Here is an 18,487-nt window from a genome sequence, read left to right as displayed (position 1 = left end):
TTAGGTCATCCACTTGAGGGAAATTTTCTACTGTCCTACAAACCTCTGCACTTGGAGGCCCAACAACGTCTACAAGAAGAAGGTTGCGTAGTAGACATCAGGATCTCACGGGTACAGAAGGTTGCGGCGGTGGAATTAGGTTTTTGGCTCCGTATCTAGTAGTTTGGGGGTATGTAGGTATATATAGGAGGAAGAAGTATGTCGGTGGAGCAACGTGGGCCCCACGAGGGCGGAGGGCGCGCTTGGGGGGTAGGCGCGCCGCCCTACCTCGTGCCTTCCTGGTTGCTTCCTTGACGTAGGGTCCAAGTCCTCTGGATCACGGTCGTTCCAAAAATCACGTTCCCGAAGGTTTCATTCCGTTTGGACTCCGTTTGATATTCTTTTTCTGCAAAACTCTGAAATAGGCAAAAAACAGCAATTCGGGGGTGGGCCTCCGGTTAATAGGTTAGTCCCAAAAATAATATAGAAGTGTATAATAAAGCCCAATAATGTCCAAAACAGAATATAATATAGCATGCAACAATGAAAAATTATAGATACGTTGGAGATGTATCTAGCATCCCGAAGCTTAATTCCTGCTCGTCCTCGAGTAGGTAAATGATAAAAACAGAATTTTTGATGTGGAATGCTACTTAGCATAATTTCAATGTAATTCTTCTTATTGTGGCACAAATGTTCATATTTAATATCATTCAAGATAAAAGTTTAATATTGACATAAAAACAATAATATTTCAAGCATGCTAACCAAGCAATTATGTCTTATCAAAATAACATAGCCAAAGCAAGTTATCCCTACAAAATCATATAGTCTCACTATGCTCCATCTTCCCCACACAAAATATTCACATCATGTACAACCCCGGTTTTAGCCAAGCAATTGGTTCATACTTTTTAACGCGCTTCAGCCTTTTCAACTCTTACGCAATACATGAGCGCAAGCCATGGATATAGCACTATGGTGGAAATAGGTATAATGGTAGGGGTTATGTGGGAAGACAAAAAAAGGAGAAACTCTCACATCAACGAGGCTAATCAACGGGCTATGGAGATGCCCATCAATTGATGTCAATGCAAGGAGTAGGGATTGCCATGCAACGGATGCACTAGAGCTATAAGTGTATGAAAGCTCAAACAAAAGAAACTAAGTGGGTGTGCATCCAACTTGCTTGATCACGAAGACCTCGGGCATTTGAGGAAGCCCATCATTGGAATATACAAGCCAAGTTCTATAATGAAATTTCCCACTAGTATATGAAAGCGACAACATGAGAGACTCTCTATCATGAAGATCACGGTGCTACTTTGAAGCACAAGTGTGGTAAAAGGATAGTAACATTGTCCCTTCTCTCTTTTTCTCTGATTTTTTATTTTATTTTATTTGGGCCTTTTCTCTTTTTTTATGGCATATTTTTTTTAGTCCGGAGTCTCATCCCAACTTGTGGGGGAATCATAGTCTCCATCATCCTTTCCTCACTTGGGACAATTCCCTAATAATGATGATCATCACACTTTTATTTACTTACAACTCATGAATTACAACTCAATACTTAGAACAAAATATGACTCTACGTGGATGCCTCCAGCGGTGTACCGGGATATGCAATTAATCAAGAGCGACATGTATGAAAGAATTATGAATGGTGGCTTTGCCACAAATACAATGTCAACTACATGATCATGCAAAGCAATATGACAATGATGGAGCGTGTCATGATAAACGAAAGGATGGAAAGTTGCATGGCAATATATCTCGGAATGGCTATGGAAATGCCATAATAGGTAGGGATGGTGGCTGTTTTCAGGAAGATATAAGGAGGTTTATGTGTGATAGAGCGTATCATATCACAGGGTTTCGATGCACCGGCGAAGTTTGCACCAACTCTCATGGTGAGAAAGGGCAATGCACAGTACCGAAGAGGCTAGAAAATTGCGGAATGGTAAGTGTGCGTATAATCCATGGACTCACATTAGTCATAAAGAACTCATATACTTATTGCAAAAATTTATTAGCCCTCGAAGCAAAGTACTACTACGCATGCTCCTAGGGGAAGGGTTGGTAGGAGTTAACCATCGCGCGATCCCGACTGCCACACAAAGGATGACAATCAATAAATACCTCATGCTCCGACTTCATTACATAACAGTTCACCATACGTGCATGCTACGGGAATCACAAACTCCAACACAAGTATTTTTCAATTCCACAATTACTCAACAAGCACAACTATGATATTACCACCTTTATATCTCTAAACAATTATCAAGCATCAAATTTCTCATGATATTATAATTAAAGGAAATTGCCATGATATTTTAAGACTCTAAAAATAATATAAGTGAAGCATGAGAGATCAATAGTTTCTATAAAACAAATCCACCGCCGTGCTCTAAAAGATATAAGTAAAGCACTAGAGCAAAAATTATATAACTCAAAAGATATAAGTGAAGCACATAGAGTATTCTAACAATTTCCGAATCATGTGTGTCTCTCTCAAAAGGTGTGTACAGCAAGGATGATTGTGGCAAACTAACAAATAAAGAATCAAATAATACAAGACGCTCCAAGCAAAACACATATCATGTGGTGAATATAAATATAGCTCCAAGTAAAGTTACCGATGGAAGTAGACGAAAGAGGGGATGCCTTCCGGGGCATCCCCAAGCTTTGGCTTTTAGTTGTCCTTAGATTATCTTGGGGTGCTGTGGGAATCCCCAAGCTTAGGCTCTTGCCACTCCTTGTTCCATAATCCATCAAATCTTTTACCCAAAACTTGAAAACTTCACAACACAAAACATAACAGAAAATCTCGTGAGCTCCGTTAGCGAAAGAAAACAAAACACCACTTCAAGGTACTGTAATGAACTCATTATTTATTTATATTGTTCTTAAACCTACTGTATTCCAACTTATCTATGGTTTATAAACTATTTTACTAGCCATAGATTCATCAAAATAAGCAAACAACACACGAAAAACAGAATCAGTCAAAAACAGAACAGTCTGTAGTAATCTGTAACTAACGCAAACTTCTGGAACTAAAACAATTCAGCCAAAATAGGAAGAACTAGAAAATTTGTTTCTTGATCAGAAGCAATTTGGATCAATATTTTATCACGTTCTGGTGATTTTTAACAATTATTTTCGTGAACAGAAAATTTCTGGAATTTTCAGCAAGATCAAATAACTATCATCCAAGAAGATCCTATAGGTTAAACTTGGCACAAACACTAATTAAAACATAAAAACACATATAACCAGAGGCTAGATCAATTATTATTCCTAAACAGAAGAAAAAACCAAAAAACTAAAAATAAAATTGGGTTGCCTCCCAACAAGCGCTATCGTTTAACGCCCCTAGCTAGGCATTGAGATTTCGATGATGCTAACATGAAAGACAAGAATTTGAAGCGCAAAGAGAGCATCATGAAACATGTGACAAACAGATCTAAGTCTAACATACTTCCTATGCATAGGCATGTTATAACCAAACAAATTATCAAGACAAGCAAAAGCTAGCATATGCAAGGAAGAAGAAAGAGACGATAGCAATCTCAACATAACGAGAGGTAATTTAGTAACATGAAATTTTCTACAACCAATCCCGTCTCATAATAATTACATGTAGGATCATAAGAAAATTCAACACTATAGCTATGACAAAGCATATTCTTAACACGATCCACATGTATGCAAAGTTGACACTCTTCCAAAATAGTGGGATTAACATTAACTAAAGTCATGACCTCTCCAAACCCACTTTTATCAAAATATTCATAAGATTGAACATTCTCCAAATATGTGGGATCTAAAGTTGACACTCTTCCAAACCCACTTTCAATACTATTGCGAATACTAATATCAATCTCATATTCATCATGGGGCTTAAATAAATTTTCAAGATCATAAAAAGAATCGCCCCAATCATGATCATTGCAACAAATAGTAGACATAGAAAACTAGCATCCCCAAGCTTAGGGTTTTGCATATTATTAACACAATTGGCATTAAGAGAATTTATAATAACATCATTGCAATCATGCTTTTCATCGAAGGAACTACCAAGTATGGGTGTAATAACAACGATCTCATGTTTAACATAAGGAACTATAGCGAATTCGTCTTCATAAATATTGGCATCATGGCCACAAGAATAGCAAGCATCATGTTCATCAAGGGATATTTCAATTAAATCATCGGAATCATCATTATCTATAGATTCATGCATATCATTATTTTCTTCCAAAGCAACGGTCATTCTCTCAATAAATTCTTTGACATAGACATTATGGGCATAGTTTTCATAGCAATATTTAACTATGTCAAAATTTTCAGATTCGTAGAGAGTAATATCATACTTTTCAATCAAAGAAGCAACTTCATAAGCACCCTTAAAAGCAAAAAATTCTTCAGTTTGTTCGATATCATAGTAACTATAAACACCCTTTGCATAAGAAGATAAGATTTCATTTTCATTAAGCTCACAAAGGTAGGGAAGGTGTTTCTTAGGCTTCTTAGAGAAACAAGTAAAATCACAAATTTCACAAAGATTCCAAGCATAACACAGCAATCTGTTTATTTGATTCCATAAGAGTCTCCCTTTTTTAGACAAACGGTGACGCACAAAATGAGCATGCTCATCTAAAGATTTCCCATCAACTAGGCTAGCTGGGGTTTCAGCACGAGCGCATAAGGATCAAAGATGATCCAAGTAGAACACTTTAAGTGGATGCATAACAATAGACTTTTAGCAAGCAAAGATGCAAGCAAATAGAAGGCACATGGTAACACAAGCAAAAAATAGATCTGGCGAGAAAAAGGCAAACGGAAAGAGAGGGCGAATAAAATGGCAAGGGTGAAGTGGGGGAGAGGAAAACGAGAGGCGAATGGCAAATAATGTAATGCGGGAGATAAGGGTTTGTGATGGGTACTTGGTATGTTGACTTTTAAGTAGACTCCCCGGCAACGGCGCCAGAAATCCTTCTTGCTACCTCTTGAGCACTGCGTTGGTTTTCCCTTGAAGAGGAAAGGGTGACGCAGTAAAGCCGCGTAAGTATTTCCCTCAGTTTTTGAGAACCAAGGTATCAATCCAGTAGGAGGCCACGCACGAGTCCCTTGCACCTACACAAACAAATAAAATCCTCGCAACCAACACAATAAAGGGGTTGTCAATCCCTTCACGGTCACTTACGAAAGTGAGATCTGATAGATATGATAAGATAATATTTTTGGTATTTTTATAATAAATATGCAAAGTAAAATAAAAGGCAATGAAAATAGCTAAGTGTTGGAAGATTAATATGATGGAAAATAGACCCAGGGGCCATAGGTTTCACTAGTGGCTTCTCTCGAGAGCATAAGTATTACGGTGGGTAAACAAATTACTGTTGAGCAATTGACAGAATTGAGCATAGCTATGAGAATATCTAGGTATGATCATCTATATAGGCATCATCACGTCCGAGACAAGTAGACCGACTCCTGCCTGCATCTACTACTATTACTCCACATATCGACCGCTATCCAGCATGCATCTAGAGTATTAAGTTCAAAAGAACAGAGTAACGCTTTAAGTAAGATGACATGATGTAGAGGGATAAACTCATGCAATATGATATAAACCCCATCTTGTTATCCTCGATGGCAACAATACAATACGTGCCTTGCTGCCCCTACTGTCACTGGGAAAGGACACCGCAAGATTGAACCCAAAGCTAAGCACTTCTCCCATTGCAAGAAGGATCAATCTAGTAGGCCAAAGCAAACTGATAATTCGAAGAGACTTGCAAAGATAACCAATCATACATAAAAGAATTCAGAGAAGATTCAAATATTGTTCATAGATAAACTTGATCATAAACCCACAATTCATCGGTCTCAACAAACACACCGCAAAAGAAGATTACATAGAATTGATCTCCACAAGAGAGGGGGAGAACATTGTATTGAGATCCAAAAAGAGAGAAGAATCCATCTAGCTAATAACTATGGACCCGAAGGTCTGAGGTAAAATACTCACACATCATCGGAGAGGCTATGGTGTTGATGTAGAAGCCATCCGTGATCGATGCCCCCTCCGGCGGAGCTCCGGAAAAGGCCCCAAGATGGGATCTCGTGGGTACAGAAGGTTGCGGTGGTGGAATTAGGTTTTTGGCTCCGTATCTGGTAGTTTGGGAGTACGTAGGTATATATAGGAGGAAGAAGTTCGTCGGTGGAGCAATGTGGGCCCCACGAGGGTGGAGGGCGCGCCTGGGGGGGTAGGCGCGCCCCCTACGTCGTGCCTTCCTGGTTGCTTCCTTGACATAGGGTCCAAGTCCTCTGGATCACGTTCGTTCCAAAAATCACGTTCCCGAAGGTTTCATTCCGTTTGGACTCCGTTTGATATTCTTTTTCTGCAAAACTCTGAAATAGGCAAAAAACAGCAATTCTGGGGTGGGCCTCCGGTTAATAGGTTAGTCCCAAAAATAATATAGAAGTGTATAATAAAGCCCAATAATGTCCAAAACAGAATATAATATAGCATGCAACAATCAGAAATTATAGATACGTTGGAGACGTATCATCTGCTGAGATGCATAGTCACAGGAATGTTGACTTATGTAAGATATTTTAAGAGTTTGTTCTAAATATTGTCTATGTAATGCCAGGCCTTGTGTTTGATTGCAAAGTTGACCTTGGAATGTTGTGGCATGCGGCATCACGAGCTATTCACCGTGCCTATTGAGAATAATGCTTCGTATTGTTTTGCAAGTCGATCTAATGCCAGTGGTTTGCTTGTTAGGAAGATCATCCTCTTCTGTTGTTTCCGTGCTTAAGAAGTTCATCGTCTTATGTTTCATTCATAGCCTATACGACAAGTTGGATAGGTTAGACGTGAAACCATATGATCTTCCGACCAACTCATCATCTTAGGCCATGATTGGATCGTCGTTTTCCAACCAAAACCGCTTGTAAAACTGACGCTTGTAAATAAAAGTAGATGGTCTCGGGCGAAGCGCTTGGTTGGTCGATTTCGACTAGTAAAATATACACCGGTCTCTCAAATTACACGCATAACCCGCCGGTTTTACTTACAGACCTCGGGCCCTCGGTTTCATTATGCTTGTATTTTACGCGTTGTTTCCGATGACGAGTAAATTACACTTGTATTTTAATACAGGTGTGAAATAAACTAGAGCTCCCAAGCGCGTCCTTACCGTTTCATGCCGTCTCAGTCTCTCGAAGGTGCTCATAGGTGTCTGATGATCCTGGCTTCCTGAATGAGCAGCGGGCGCTGTATCAGACCATCTGTAGGGACCGCGAGGCCCTCTCCGTCGTCCTTCGAGTTGTTGCGCTCGTCGTGGCGCCGAGCATTGTTAACATGGTCAATGAACATGAGGATTCAGAAGATGACTTTATTTTGACTCGTTGACAGTAGGGACCCACTAGGGCCATAGCCGTAAGTACGCAAGTGCCTCCTTATTATGTACAACTATATTTTTTTGCTTCCTCCTGGTTTCCTCACATCACGGTCCCACACCATTGTCAACCTATTTAGTCAATATAAATGAGAGAATTGCACAAGGTGCGGCTGACAGCTGGGACCAAGCTGCTCGAGCAGTATTTGTGTTTTTGAGGCGTGAGAGCTACAGAGTTTTTCTTGGCGATGTTTTCGTTGTTGTTCAGAGGAGAGCAGGGTGTTAACTGGGCGGGCTGTGGCCCGTCTAGCCCAGGACAGATATCCAGCCCAGATATTAATTTTTTTTCAAGATGAAAATGGCTAGCCCAGCTATACGTTTTTTTGAGGAATACCCAGGCAACGTCAACTTGTTATTCTCTGCCCCGCTAGGCTGCAAATCTTTCCTAGGAGGGATGCATTAGGCTTAACAGGAAAATGGGCTTTAAAAATAATAAATGGGATGTAATTATAAAAACTGGGCAGTAACTATAAAAAAATGCACCAAGCACGAAATTAGTTTATAAAATATTATTTATGGATTTCGAAAATCATAATTTTTTATTATTGCACGCGCAATGTTTCATTAGATTTTTACGTAATACAAATTTATATTTAATCTGACTAGAAATTTTGGGATAAAAATATTTTGGATCCCATCAAAATGTGGGAAATTTTATTGAATTCTGTCTTGAACGGTTGGTTGAAATTATTAATCGTTGTCCTAGCTAGAAAACGGGTTGTACTTTTAACAAACTGTAAATGGGTTGTAGTAAATTCCGTTAGAATTCAAAAATGGGTTGTACAATCTTACAAATCGCAAATGGGCTATAAGTTCTCTGCCACACACATGTGGGCCTACTAAGTTGACACGTCCCCTAAAAAAAGAATTTGACACGTATGCAAGGCTTTGTCAACTTATTATAGTCAACACACGGTTCTAGCAGCAGTGGTCGTTGGATGTCCATCCAACGGATGCCGTGCTTCTTCTTGAATCTCGGATATTCTAGCTTCACCCGCCCAAAAAATGATTCCTCCCCCTAACATCTGGCGGAAGCTGACCTGTGGGCCTACTAAGTTGACGCGTACCAAGGGCTTTGTCAACTTAGTCAATATGAACGATTCTAGCTGCAGTGACCGTACGATGTCCATCCAACGGCCGTAGTGCTTCTTCAACCTCTGGTCTTCTTGCTCTAGCCGCCCAAAGCAGTGCCGGTCTTGCCACCTGCTCCTGCCTCCCGTGGCCAGCTGTGCTGCCGCGGAGGCCTCACCGCCCCCTACTACTCCCACCACTGGCCAGGCCATCCCTCCACTCACCCACACCCCCTGTTATTCTGCGGTGATGGAAGCCTCACACCACAGTCGAACCAGTGAACCCTTGTACTCCTCTCCGCGCGGGCTTCCACTGCCGCGTCTTCCCCGGCTCCGCGTCGTCCCCTTCCTAGGCCTCGCCATTCGCTGTCGCCCACCGCCCTAGTGCTCTCGGCGTGGCGTGGTCAACGTGGTCAAGGAATGAATTCCATCGGAAGAGTACTATACGTGGAGAGGCTGACAGCTGGGTCCACGGCCGCAGCAAGGAAGTTCCTCCTTATTACGCACAAAATAATTATTCCTCCACCTGACAGCGGGGACCCACCGGACGGGCCACTATATTTCGTGAAAAAAAACGTTTCCCCCTGACTGCTGGGACCCACCAGCTACATCTTCACACGCAAGGAAGTGCGTCCGGGCAAAAAAAAAAATGATTCGCCCCCTGACTGCTGGGACCCACCAGCTACATCTTCGCAGGCAAGGAAGTGCCTGACAGTCGGGACCCACCTGGTCGAAGCGTACGTAGCGTTGTCATTCTAGTCGCGAACGTGTACGTACATACTAGTCAATGTAGAGGCGCGCACGTGTCGTAGTAGAGGCGCGCACGTAGCATGTACACATATGTACAGCGGCCAGGGTGCAAGATAGTAAATATGGCCAGATACGTACATACGGGTGGGCTATCAACGCCTACTCGCGCGTACGTACGACCAAGGCTCGTGTACATGGCTGGGTCGGAACGGAGAAACTGCGTCGTCGTCGTGTTCATGGGGAGCCAACCGGCTGGGTCGGAACAGAATGCGTCGTCGTGTTCATCGGGAGGGCTTGGACGGAACAACCGATGGAAACGAGGCCTGGCGTACTGCAGATGGAGGAAACGGCCTTGTGTTCGACCGGCCACGTTAGAAACGGGATCCTGCTCATCGGGAGGGGTCTAGCGTACCGCAAAACGGAGGAAACGGACGTCCTACGGTCAAAACGGGGGTCCTGTTGATTGGGAGGGGTGTGGCGTACCGCCAAACGAAGGAAACGGACTTGTGTTGGAGCGCTACGGTCGAAACGAGGGTCCTGTTGATCGGGAGGGGTGTGGCGTACCGCAAAACGGGACTCCATGGGATACTGTTCATCTCCACCGTCGACCCCCTCCAGCCTCCACGGGCTACTGTTCATCCACCGTCGACCTCCTCCAGCCTCCACCTGCGACTGTTCATCCACGGGCTCCTGTTCATCCAGCCTCCACCGCGCACTACTCCAGCGGCTACTGTTCAACCAGCCCTCTCCAAGGGCTCCTGTTCAACCACCCCTCCACGGGCTACTCCTCATCCAGCTCTCCATTGTCTACTATTCATCCTGCCCTCCACGGGGTGGTCCTGTTCATCCTGCCCTCGACGGGGTCATGTTCATCCAGCCCCAACCGCCTCGATCGATTAGGGTCTTGTTCATCCGGAGGCAACACCACGGGGTCCTGTTCATCCAACCCCACCGGGAACTGTTCATCCAAACCCACCAGCAACGCTCACTGTTCATCCAGAGGCAACACCACGAGGTCCTGTTCATCCACCCCCACCGGGAACTGTTCATCCGAACCCCCCAGCAACGCTCACTGTTCATCCAGAGGCAGCATCGATCGGCTTCAGTTAGCACCAGTAGCAAAGGAATCGCTCGATCGAGTTCAGTTAATAGCCATCGATCGATCGTTCGGGTTCAGTAACGCGTAGCCTGCAGCGCAATCGCTCGGGTTCAGTTAGAGACAAACGCCTCGCTCCTGTTCAGTTAGAGCCCAATGCCTCGCACCCACGCGCATGTGTGTACGAGAGAAACGCGCATCGCTCGGCCCCGACCACCCACCATAACCGGGAACACCCCGATATTTTCCTCGCCCTCGCTTCTACCACGGTTTTTCCATCATGGATGGCCCAAAGAATGTCATGGAGCTGCATCTCCGGCCCGCCCCGGACGAAAAGCTCATTTTCTGTCATGATTTTTTGTCATAGAAATAGGACCCCACCACATCTATGATGATACCGGGTTTTGTCACCATTATCATCATAGAAGTGTCATAAGTATGACAATTTTTTTTCGTTCGGCCCAAAATGTCACAGGTGTTTCTTTTTTTTGTAGTGTAGGTTAGATGCAACTAGCTCAAACTAGCCCTCATGTTTGGATACTTTATGGCTATTTGAGCGCAAACTAGCTCTAACCCATGGATCCAAATAGGGCCTATGTTCTTCTTTAGATACCAGATAAAATTGTCATTAGTTTAGTATACTTGCATGTTGTGTCATGTCTCTGAATGGATTATAATGTAAAACCCTTTTGTTGTGCATGTGTCGTAATGATCTGAATATTTTAGGCAAGGTAATCCTCAGTACTTGTATGATGGGCATAAGGTGAACTGTGTTCCGTGTGAGCAGATTGTATTGGATGAAATAACTGTTTGACTCAAAGTGTATCCAACCTACTGAATTCGAGGATCACGGCATTTCTAAATCATATTCATATATAAAGGCGGAATAAATCTTTGTTGTGGATTTGAAAAAATAAATAACTAAATGTAGAATGATGTATGGACATTCGTAATCGAATACAAATTGGTTTTGAATTTAGTTGCCAGGGCCTAGGGTAAACGTGAATGCTAATTCTCCCAAATTTCGAATGAAGCAGCAAAGTACTCAATCTGTTTTTTGGCTGCCCGAAGCCAGTGTTTGCGGGATGGAAATTACTGTCTACCCTTGACACTTCACATCTTAATCGGCCCGATTTCCACTGCTGTCGATAGGGGTAGGTTAGTAACTTCATTCAGACACGGTGGACGCCAAACATGGGCGGCAAACACACATTTGATTCAAACCCATCCGAAAGATCTCTCTCTCCCTCCATTTTCCCATTCATACACAAGGGCGGCAAAATAAACTCTCCTCGGCCGAAATCGATGTAGGCAAATATTTAAAATAGGGGCAGGTGTGTAACTTCACTTAGACTTGACACAATCGCCCAACTTGTCAGCCACGTTCATACACCGTGGGCGCCAACCGTGGGTGGAAAAACACCATCTCATCGCCGAAATCACTATCGGCAAATATTGGGGAGATGCGAGACCGTCCTATGCCCAACCGACAAGATGTCCGAAATTTAAACGGGGGCTAAGTTTGTAACTTTCCCACATTTCAGACAAGCGCATCCCAAACTTTGAGATCCCCTCCCCCTTGCCCTCCATTTCCTCATTCATACACCGTCGGTGCCACAACAACCTCCCCACACTGGCCAGCCTCCTCCGTCCGCCACCCCATCCTCCACCTTGCCGGAGCCGCTACCCCTACCCCTCATCACTGCAAGAGATGGACGTCTATCATCCAGGGCGCCGGACCAGGATCCTTTCAATGCGTCCTCTCGCTTCATTGGTGCCATCATCCACCTTGTTGTTGCCGCTCCTACGACCGCCTCGTCCATGGCAACATGAGTTATCCCCTGATCTAGCCATCTCAAGTCTTCTTCTGCGCCGCCGACAGCAATTTCATCTGCAGCACCCTCAACGTATCAACAGGGACCTACATGGCGTCGCAAGAGAGGTGGTGCTCTTTCATATCTGGTTAAGTTATTGATCTCACCCAGGAAATAGATCGTAACTTGTTCACTATACTTTTCTTGTCCATACCAAATCGTAGTGGCTAGTTGAAAGCAAACATTGGTTGTGAAGTAGCCTTTGTCCAGTTTGCACCTTCAGATCCGCCATGGCATGGTCACTATACTCATAAAGCTTATGGTTTCCCCCCTTTATATTCACTACCATTATCATATGTGCTTCTGTCGTGCTAGCACTACTCCTCAAGACCTCAACCCATCAAGCGAAACAACATGCCAATCACAATTCCAAAGATTAGTTGTTGAAATACGAATGTGGTATGATGCTCATATTACTAAAATAGAGAATGTTTAATTGGTCAGCTAATGTTCCTATATTCGTTTCGGAAAGAATGTGCGCCACATATCTAAAGACAGCAGGGATTTGCATTTCTTCGCGCGCTCTGGTTCATCATGGATGGGCAACACAGATTGTATTATCTAAAATCTGCTTGCTCATTGTTATCATGTTCCTCTTATGTTCTTCTTAATAAGTATATTACTTCCTCCTTTCCAAAACTGCCTTGGGTGCAAGCATGTGTTGTGCTGGCGTACATTTGTACTGGGTGTTGTTCATCGTTGCTTAATTTATAAAGCAAGGTGAAAGCCTTTTTCGGTAAAACATAAGTCTTTTTAGATTTTCCATGAAGAACTACATACAAATGTATATAGACATATTTTAGAGTGTAGATTCACTCATTTTGCTCCGTATGTATTCCGCATTCGAATCTCTAAGAGATTTATATTTAGGAACGGAGGGAGTAGTAAAGTATGTTCCTTGTCGGGAAGTGGACCAAGGACATTTGCAGTCGACAAGTTTTTTTGGGTCGCTTCATATGGATGCTTTCAATGATTCTAGATGGCCTGCCATAATATCGGGGAAATGCTGGGAGCTATGTCATCTTTGAGAGTCTAGACTGATAGTAACAGTTTTGTGCCTTAAGTTGAATAGAGCTGCCATGAAGCCTTTTTGAACCCTTTCTAGTCGTACAAAGAGACAAGCCCATATGGTCCAGCTAGTTCCACTTTCCTGATTTTACTCGTGATGCTTAGGGTTTTCCCCTTTTATCCACACTACTATGATCTGCGTAGGTGCTTTCTGTCGTACTAGCAGTACTCCGCCCTTCAAGCTAAACAACACAATACTCATAATTCCAAAGCTTAGTTGTCCAAATATGAATGTGATATGATTCTGATATTAGTTAACAGACACATTTAATTGGTCAACTAAAGGTACCACTTGAGTTTCCAAATGCATGTCGCGACATATAGAGAGACAATAGGAGTTGCATTTCTTTGTCACTTGTTGACTGTACTTTCCTGTCCATACCAAATCTTAGTTGTTATTTCAAAGCAAACATCGATTGCTAAGTACCCTTTACGCGGTTTGCAGCTTCAGATATGCCATGCCACTGCCACGGTCAACACTATACTCATCATGCTTACGATTTCCCCATTTTATGATGAACACGATTAACCTATGTGGTTCGTGTCGTAATACCACTGCTCCACCCATCAAGCTAAACAAGCTTAGTTGTACAAATTCGAATCTGATATGATGCTGATATTGGTTAGCTAAATGTTCCTACTTTAGTTTCGAAATGCATTTGACCCACATATGCATAGACCGGAAGGAATAGTATTTCTCTATGCACTCTGGTTCATCATGGGTGGGCAACACACATTGTATTATCTATAATCTGCTTGCTCTTTGTTATCATGTTCCTCATCTGTTCTTCTTAATAAGTATATTACTTCCTCCATTCCTAAACTGCCTTGGGTGTGTGCATGTGTTGTGGTGGCGTGCGTTTGTACCGGGTGTTGTTCATCATTGCTTTGTTTATAAAGCGGGGCGAAAGCCTTTTTGGGTAAAACATAAGTATTTTTAGACATTCCAATAAAAACTACATACAGGGCGAAAGCCTTTTTCGGTAAAACATAAGTATTTTTAGACATTCCAATAAAAACTACATACAGGGCGAAAGCCTTTTTCGGTAAAACATAAGTATTTTTAGACATTCCAATAAAAACTACATACATATGTATATAGACATATTTAGAGTGTACATTCACTCATTTTGCTTCGTATGTAGTCTGCATTCGAATCTCTAAGAGACTTATATTTAGGAACGGAGGGAGTAGTACAGTATGTTCCTTGCCGGGAAGTGGAGCAGGGACATTGTTGTCGACTGGTCTGTTGGGTCGCTTCAGATGGATGCTTTCAACTCTTCTAGATGGTCTTCCATAATATCCGGGAAATGCTGGGAGCCATCTCGTCCTTGAGAGTCTAGACTGGTAGTGACAGCTTTGTGCCTTCACTTGAATAGAGCGTCCCCTTTTGGGGGCGAAGCCTTTCCGAACCCTTTCTAGTCGTACAGGCAATACAAGCCCATATGTTCTAGCTAGTTCCACTTTCCTGATTTAATCATTATGCTTAGGGTTTTCCCCTTGTATCTACCCTACTATGATCTGTGTAGGTGCTTTCTGTCATACTAGCAGTATTCCACCCTTCAAGCTAAACAACACATCACTCATAATTCCAAACTTAGTTGTTCAAATATGATTGTGATATGATACTGATATTACTTAATAGACACATTTAATTGGTTAGCTAAAGGTCCCACTTGAGTTTCCAAATGCATGTTACGACATATAGAGAGGCAGCAAGAATTGTATTTCTTTATCACTTGTTGACTGTACATTCTTGTCCATACCAAAGTTGTTATTTCAAAGCAAACATCGGTTGCTAAGTACCCTTTACGCGGTTTGCAGCTTCAGATCTGCCATGCCACTGCCCCGGTAAACAATATACTCATCATGCTTACAGTTTCCCCATTTTATGATGACCACGATCAGCCTACGCGCGATTCGTGTGATAATAGCATTGCTCCACCCATCAAGCTAAACAAGCTTAGTTGACAAATTTGAATCTGATATGATGTTGATATTATCAAAACTAAGACATGTTTAATTGGTCAGCTAAATGTTCCTACTTTAGTTTCGAAATGCATGTGAGCCACATACGGAGAGACCGAAAGGAATATTATTTCTCTGTGTGTTGTGGTTCATCATGGGTGGGCAACAGACATTGTATAGAACAACTTTTAATATCTTCAATCTGCTTGCTCTTCTGCTCTTCTTTAACATGATCCTCTTCTCTTCTTCTTTAATAAGTATGTTCCTTGTTGGGAAGAGTAGCAGGGACATTTGCGGTCGACAGGTCAGGTCGAGTTGTTCTTCCTTAGTATATTTTGAATCTGTCAGGTTAGGTCGAGTTGTTCTTCTTTACTATATGTTGAAGCTGTCATCTGCAAGTATCATCACTTCTGGAGCTCTCATATTTTGAGTAGTAGGCCACATTATATTAGTGCACACACCAAACTACAGCATGCATGGCATCTCCCATAAGAATTTTGGATATAGCACATAGGGGTTTACAGGGAGGCAGTATTGGATTCGAATCACTTCTGCATTACAAAGATAATATCACTTATTTTTATGTTTTCATGCATGTCAGGTATTGAACATGATCAAAATGAATATGAGAATAGGTGCACGAGAGGAATATTGTGGAACAATCCACTGGCTAACAAACTTGGCATGGTGGAGGATGGCCTATCTTATTCACCCATCAAGGTGCTTGCTCTAACTTGGCAAGGTTGTATTGGTCGCACATATCTTGCATATGACCTCTTGCATTACTTCTACTTTGTTACACCACCATCTGCTTAGTTTAAGCATCATATATGAGTATATTCCATACTTATCCATTTTCTTTTCCTATTCCATGTGTCATCATACTATGTTTTTCCAGTCAAATGTTATTCTTTCGTAATAGATGTCCAAAAGGAAAAGGGTGAGTGTAGATCCTCGTGGAGTACAAACTAGGATTTGGAAAAGGTAGTGATACCTGTTAAATTAGATAGATCAGCAGCCACACAAAACAGAGGCCCAACGGTGCCACACTTTACCCCTACTCCACCGGCCAAACCCCTATTAGAATTGCAGAGAGCCCAACATCAGGTACTATCTATGATATCGATTCAAAATTTGAATTCCTACATTTATGCATGTGCCTTACCTTCTCTCTTGTATGAAAACTAATTTCAGATGAATCTCCTTTCTGAAAGGATCATAGGATCTCACAACAATATTGGGCACTGCATTGCTATTGTGAGTACCTCTTGCCCTTTGTCGGCATAGTTACACTCGTTGCTGTTTGATTATGTAGCATCACTGCAAATGTTCGCTTCCTTATCCTCCCTTTGCTTGAAATTATAAGATATATATTTACTCTTACATAAATGTAGAATTAACAAAATGGTTATGAAGTTCTGTATTGCTCATGTAAGTACATGTTGTCATGTACTCCCTCGGTATCGAATTAATTGTTGCTCAATTGGATGTATTTAGAACTTAATAGTGCTAGATGCATCCATTTGAGCGACAAGTAATAACGGGCGGTGGTAGTATTACTGTAGTTGCATTGCGAGATAGTTGATTGTCTAGCATTACTCTACATCTTATCTGCCTTGCCCTCCACTTTCTCCAAATTATCATAACTTGATTTACTCTTACCAAAATGTTGAACAAAGCCAATGGCACTTCACACGTTGATGTATGAATTCCTCCTGTCAGTACATTTTGCCTTGTAACGATGTACTTAATTAATAGCTATTTCATTATGTATCATCACTCTGCACCTGAGCATCATTATCCTCTATTTCTTCCAATAATATTTGATCTATATTTACTCTTTACAAAATGTAGAATAAAGGCAATGCTTATAAAGATGTTTCTTTGGGGAATTTGTTTAATTATCCTTCTATTGACATGGAGAAGGGATTTTTCCAGCCCGTGTTAACATGTAATGTAAGTTCATCCTTCTCAAGCCTTCAAACTTTGTTCTAGTGCAGATTTGGATATGCGTCATTTCCTCCACTGTTGTTTACTTTGGTATTTACATCTGATTGGATGTTTGCAACAACTGCCAGTTTTAAATTGTAGTTGTAAACACATGTTCCTTATGCAGAACAGATCCATTTATTTGCTTATATATTTGTGAAACTTATTACGTGTCTCCTTGTTTGTCTTTCAGAGTCATATCTCTTATGCCAGGCAGAACTTCAGGGAAGATAGTGAGCCAAACCATCTTGAGAGCGAGATGACCCCAAGGTCATGTCTTGATGAAAACAGTGAGTTGAAGCTACTCACCAGCAGCTGTGAGACAACCTCTGTGCTGTTGCTACCTCAATCAGTTCAACTTCTTTGGTCTCAACCTAAAGCGGAAAGGTTTGCTTCAGCTCAGCTCCGACCTGATGTCAATGATGTAAGGAAGACCTCAGAGGACAACCATGCGTGCTTTCTTGCAACGCAACTAGGGTTAGAGCATGTATCGTTAAGACAACTGAGGTCTCGTTAGCTTGTTCTGCTGCATGTGGTGCCCTTCAAGGGCAGGCCTAATGCTTTCTGAAGTGTTGTCTGTTTTGTATATTCTTTTGTCACCGCGTTTATATGCACTGCTGGCAACCTTTGATGCCCTGTGTATGTAACCCGCCATCTCGTTGTGCTTTATTATCATTGGTGGTGAACTTTGATGCCCTGTGGATGTAATATGTTGTAATTTCTTTATTGTATAGTCTAGGTTTATTGTTAGTCGGTATGCTGTAATTTAGGCCGGAAGCTTCAACGGATCTCAATGTTGTAGGCCTTTCAGGCCGGCCCGTAACTCTGCGTATGGGCCGAAATGTGGGCCTATAATCATCTTGGGCCATTAGCAGGTCCAAACGTATAGTAGTATTCCCCATTTAACAGGCCGAGTAAAGTTCGGTCTAGCTGGGCCAGAGAATACCATGGTGTTTTAACAGGCTAAAAACTAGATTGGGCTAGCGTTGAGCTGAAAAATTCACGGGCCAACACAGGCCAAAACTGTCTTAGGCCCATGTTTGGCCCAGATAGCAAACGAGCCGTTAACCAGCCAAAATATCTCTCGGGCCCTGTTTGGCCCATTAAAATTATGGGCTTTACGCAGGCTGGTATCAACGCGGGCCATAGGCCCAACTGTGTCAGGGGCCATTAACAAATGGGCTGTAAGCAGGCCGGATTCAACGTGGGCTGTAA

Source organism: Triticum aestivum, chromosome 4D (genome assembly GCF_018294505.1).
Source record: "Triticum aestivum cultivar Chinese Spring chromosome 4D, IWGSC CS RefSeq v2.1, whole genome shotgun sequence".
Taxonomy (NCBI): domain Eukaryota; kingdom Viridiplantae; phylum Streptophyta; class Magnoliopsida; order Poales; family Poaceae; genus Triticum; species Triticum aestivum.
The sequence above is the reverse complement of the archived record's forward strand: the minus strand, read 5'-3'. Positions refer to the sequence as shown.